Raw genomic sequence first — 5,781 nt, 5'->3', positions numbered from 1 at the left:
ACCTCTGGTGAAAGCTTAATGTCTACCTTCTAGAGATGTGCATCACTTTGGCATTTGTTTTACACAGAGTGACTATTTACACTAAATTACTCTGGGACCAGTTCCGTCTGGAATTGTCCGACCCAAATTTAAAAGCTTCCCATACACACACACACACACACACACACACACACACACACACACACACACACACACACACACACACACACACACACACACACACACACACACACACACACACACACACACACACACACACACACACACACACACACACTCTTTTTGGGGGTTTATTACAGCTCAGACAACATATACTCATATGTTTATCACTGTTCGCAGTGCTTTATGAAACTTCAGAGGGTTTCCTGTAGAATGACACCAGTGTTGTGTGTTTGGAGACACTGTGTGTGTGTGTGTGTGTGTGTGTGTGTGTGTGTGTGTGTGTGTGTGTGTGTGTGTGTGTGTGTGTGTGTGTGTGTGTGTGGGAAACAAAAGTTCTATTAATGTTATTGGAAGAACGCTGAGAGAACCTTGGCAGAACTTTCCCTGTTAGCTGTGTTTATACGGCAGAAGTGACACACACACACACACACACACACACACACACACACACACACACACACTGAAGCGTATTTAATGCAGCACTGAAGCACACGCGTGTGTTTACACTGCAATCATTGAATCAGTGAATCGGTGTATCATTGAATCAGTGAATAAGTGAATCATTGAATCAGTGAATCGGTGAATCAGTGAATCAGTGAATCACGCCTGAATGTTATAGTTCTGCAGCCTCACATGCATCAGCTCAGGGGTGTGTGTGTTCTTGGATGTGTAGAGAGTAACTGTATGACTATCTGTGTGTGTGTGTGTGTGTGTGTGTAGTGTCATGTCCAAAGGTCCAGAGGACTCCAGCCAGGAGCAGATTCGGCTGCAGAGGAGAGGAGAAAACACGTCATATCAGGTACTCCTCACACACATTACAGATGGATATTATTATTATTATCTCAATCTATGTCAATTCATGTTTGTTGTTTGTTCATGTGCATGCAATGCTAAGCATCAAACACATCTCATTTATTAAAACTACAATATATAACACTAATTTCCCTGGAGTAGGATATAAAAAAGGCCTATGAAAGAGTCACCAAGATTTGATCCACTCAGAAAAGCTGATAAAGTTTTGTTTTAAAGTTAAAGAACAGGATCCTGCTGTTGTAAAGGCTCCTGATGTTGTAAAGGCTCCTGATGTTGTAAAGGATCCTGATGTTGTAAAGGCTCCTGCTGTTGCTCTGGCATCTCTATAGCAGCTCAAACACACTCTTAACCCTCTGCTGCTCTAACTTTAGGGGACACCTAAAAATTAAACTTCCTCCACCTCAGTAAAACCAATGCAATTTATTTTTCTTCAATAATATTTTTTCTTTTTAATTTTGTATTTTGAGATGATTTGATGGTATTTTTTAATATTTATGCAATAATTATGGTCTATTTTTGCCATTAAAAATTATACAATTTTTTTTATTTTTTATTATTGCAGTATTTCAGGTTAAAATAGAGACTAGGCCTTCAAAATAAATGTTTTTGAAGGCAGATTAGCCCCTCTTTTGGAATTATTTAAGAAATCCTGCAATCAGGTCTCTATGGAGAGGCTTTGGTCTCTTTTGAACACATTTAATGATTTTTTTTTTTTGATGGATTTGAATATATATATATATATATAAAACATCTCAAAGACTATTTATTAAAAAGTTTTAGATTTTTTTTTGTTTTGTTAGAAATATAAATTTTTTTCTGTGAATTTGTGTTTTTGCGGATTTCCCATTCATTCCCTATGATGGTCATTTTTGACCGAAGAGCAGAAGTGGGAGTATTTTTTTACGACCCTTTAGCATGCTCGAATCATGACCTCAATGTGTGTGTGTTAACAAACCTAATGCTAGAAAAGTCACCAAGTTTCATATCATTCTGATGAAGCTCCATCCATCCATCCATCTTCTTCCGCTTATCCGGGGCCGGGTCGCGGGGGCAGCAGTCTAAGCCGAGATGCCCAGACTTCCCTCTCCCTAGACACTTCCTCTAGCTCTTCCGGGGAGACACCGAGGCGTTCCAAGGCCAGCCGGGAGACATAGTCCCTCCAGCGTGTCCTCGGTCTTCCCCGGGGCCTCCTCCCGGTTGGACATGCCCGAAACACCTTCCCGGGAAGGCATTCAGGAGGCATCCGGAACAGATGCCCGAGCCACCTCAGCTGACCCCTCTCGAAGTGGAGGAGCAGCGGCTCTACTCCGAGTTCCTCCTGAGTGACTGAGCTCCTCACCCTATCTCTAAGGGAGCGCCCAGCCACCCTGCGGAGAAAGCTCATTTCGGCCGCCTGTATCCGGGATCTTGTCCTTTCGGTCATGACCCAAAGCTCATGACCATAGGTGAGAGTAGGAACGTAGATTGACCGGTAAATCGAGAGCTTCGCCTTACGGCTTAGCTCTTTCTTCACCACAACAGACCGGTACATCGACCGCATTATTGCAGAAGCTGCACCGATCCGTCTGTCAATCTCCCGTTCCATCCTCCCCTCACTCGTGAACAAGACCCTAAGATACTTAAACTCCTCCACTTGGGGCAGGAACTCTCCACCAACCTGAAGTGGGCAAGCCACCCTTTTCCGACTGAGGACCATGGCCTCGGATTTGGAGGTGCTGATCCCCATCCCAGCCGCTTCACACTCGGCTGCAAACCGTCCCAATGCATGCTGAAGGTCCTGGTTAGAAGGGGCCAACACGACAACGTCATCCGCAAAGAGCAGAGACGAAACCGTGTGGTCCCCAAACCTGACACTCTCCGGCCCTTGGCTGCGCCTAGAAATTCTGTCCATAAAAATTATGAACAGAACCGGCGACAAAGGGCAGCCCTGCCGGAGTCCAACATGCACCGGGAACAAGTCTGACTTACTGCCGGCAATGCGGACCAAACTCCTGCTTCGGTCATACAGGGACCGGACAGCCCTCAGCAAAGGACCCCGGACCCCATATTCCCCCAGCACCCTCCACAGGATGCCGCGAGGGACACAGTTGAATGCCTTCTCCAAATCCACAAAACAAATGTGGACTGGTTGGGCAAACTCCCATGAACCCTCCAGCACCCTGTAGAGGGTATAGAGCTAGTCCAGTGTTCCGCGACCAGGACGAAAACCACACTGTTCCTCCTGAATCCGAGGTTCCACTATCGGCCGAATTCTCCTCTCCAGTACCCTGGCATAGACTTTCCCGGGGAGGCTGAGAAGTGTGATCCCCCTATAGTTGGAACACACTCTCCGGTCCCCCTTCTTGAAAAGAGGGACCACCAGCCCGATCTGCCATCCCAGAGGCACTGTCCCCGACCGCCACGCGATGCTGCAGAGGCGTGTCAGCCAAGAACAGCCCCACAACATCCAGAGACTTGAGGTACTCAGGGCGGATCTCATCCACCCCCGGTGCCTTGCCACCGAGGAGTTTCTTGACCACCTCGGTGACTTCAGCCCGGGTGATAGACGAGTCCTCCTCTGAGTTCTCAGCCACTGGTTCCTCAATGGAAGACATGTCGGTGGGATTGAGGAGATCCTCGAAGTATTCCTTCCACCGTCCGACGATATCCCCAGTCGAGGTCAACAGCCGCCCATCGCCACTGTAAACAGCGTTGGTAGGGCACTGCTTCCCCCTCCTGAGGCGCCGGACGGTTTGCCAGAATCTCTTCGAGGCCAGCCGATAGTCTTTTTCCATGGCCTCACCGAACTCCTCCCAGGCCCGAGTTTTTGCCTCCACGACCACCCGGGCTGCAGTCCGCTTAGCCTGTCGGTACCGGTCAGCTGCCTCAGGAGTCCCACAAGCCAGCCAGGCCCGATAGGACTCCTTCTTCAGCTTGACGGCATCCCTTACTTCCGGTGTCCACCACCGGGTTCGGGGATTGCCGCCTCGACAGGCACCGGAGACCTTGCGTCCACAGCTCCGAGCGGCCGCAGCGACAATGGAGGTGGAGAACATGGTCCACTCGGACTCAATATCTCCAGCCTCCCTCGGGATCCGGTCGAAGCTCTGCCGGAGGCAGGAGTTGAAGATCTCTCTGACAGGAGACTCGGCCAAACGTTCCCAGCAGACCCTCACAGTACGTTTGGGTCTACCAAGTCTATCCAGCTTCCGCCATCGCAGGAAGACGCAGGAGACGCTGCGTCACCGCTTTGGGAACGCCTCTGCGTGATTGTGTCGTGAAGCACGTATGTCATCAGTCCGAATAGAGAGACTGAACGTCATAGGCGGGTGACGTCATAGACCCGGAAGCTATAAAGCACACCGGCAAACACACGCCGTTAGCTTCTGAAGAAGGCCTGAAACAAGGCGCTTGCGGGCATGTGAGGAGGGAACTCGAGCTGCGTCACCGCTTTGGGAACGAGAATACCCACGTCCCCATGCGAGTCTGGATGCCCGCCTGTAACAGCTACGAGGCGAGCACCCAAGACCCCGGAGTAGCAGAAATATCTAGTTCATAGAACCTGACAAAAGTATGCGGCGATGACCACCCCGCCGCATCACACACTTCCTGCAGGGAGGCCCCTGCCAAGAGAGCTTGAGAAGCAGCCATACTCCTAGTGGAGTGGGATCCGCCATCGGATCCAACTCACCACCAGGTGGTGATCAGTTGACAGCTCCGCCCCTCTCTTCACCCGAGTGTCCAAGACATACGGCCGCAGATCAGATGAAACGACCACAAAGTCGATCATTGACCTACGACCTAGAGTGTCCTGGTGCCATGTGCACTGATGGACACCCTTATGCTTGAACATGGTGTTCGTTATGGACAAACTGTAACTAGCACAGAAGTCCAATAACTGAACACCACTCGGGTTCAGATCAGGGGGGCCGTTCCTCCCAATCACGCCCCTCCAGGTTTCACTGTCATTGCCCACGTGGGCGTTGAAGTCCCCCAGTAGAACGACGGAGTCCCCAGTCGGAGCACTCTCCAGCACCCCTCCCAGGGACACCAAGAAGGCCGGGTACTCCGCATTGCCGTTCGGCCCGTAGGCACACACAACAGTGAGAGACCTATCCCCGAGCCGAAGCCGCAGGGAAACAACCCTCTCGTTCACCGGGGTAAACTCCAACACATGGCGGCAGAGCTGGGGGGCTATAAGCAAACCCACACCAGCCCGCCACCTCTCACCATGGGCAACTCCAGAGTGGTGAAGAGTCCATCCTCTCTCGAGGAGTGTGGTTCCAGAGCCCAAGCCATGCGTGGAGGTGATTCCGACTATCTCTAGTCGGAACCTCTCAACCTCACGCACAAGCTCAGGCTCTTTCCCCGCCCGCGAGGTGACATTCCATGTCCCAAGAGCCAGTTTCCGTGTCCAGGGATCGGGTCGTCTAGGCCCCCGCCTTCGACTGCTGCCCGATTCGCTTTGCACCGGCCCCTTACGGTCCCTCCCGTGAGTGGTGGGCCCACGGGAAGGTGTCCCCACGTCGCTCCTTCGGGCTGAGCCCGGCCGGACCCCGTGGGGGAAGGCCCGGCCACCAGGCGCTCGCATACGAGCCCCAACCCCAGGCCTGGCTCCAGGGTGGGGCCCCGGCTGCGCCATACCGGGCAACGTCACGGTCCTCCTTCTTTTTGTCATCATAAGGGGTTTTTGAACTGCTCTTAGTCTGACCCGTCACCTAGGACCTGTTTGCCTTGGGAGACCCTACCAGGGGCATATAGCCCCGGACAACATAGCTCCTAGGGTCATTCGGGTACTCAAACCCCTCCACCACGTTAGGGTGGCAG

This window comes from Gobio gobio (genome assembly GCF_949357685.1).
Source record: "Gobio gobio genome assembly, chromosome: 22".
Taxonomy (NCBI): Eukaryota; Metazoa; Chordata; class Actinopteri; order Cypriniformes; family Gobionidae; genus Gobio; species Gobio gobio.
This window is presented reverse-complemented; position numbering follows the sequence as displayed.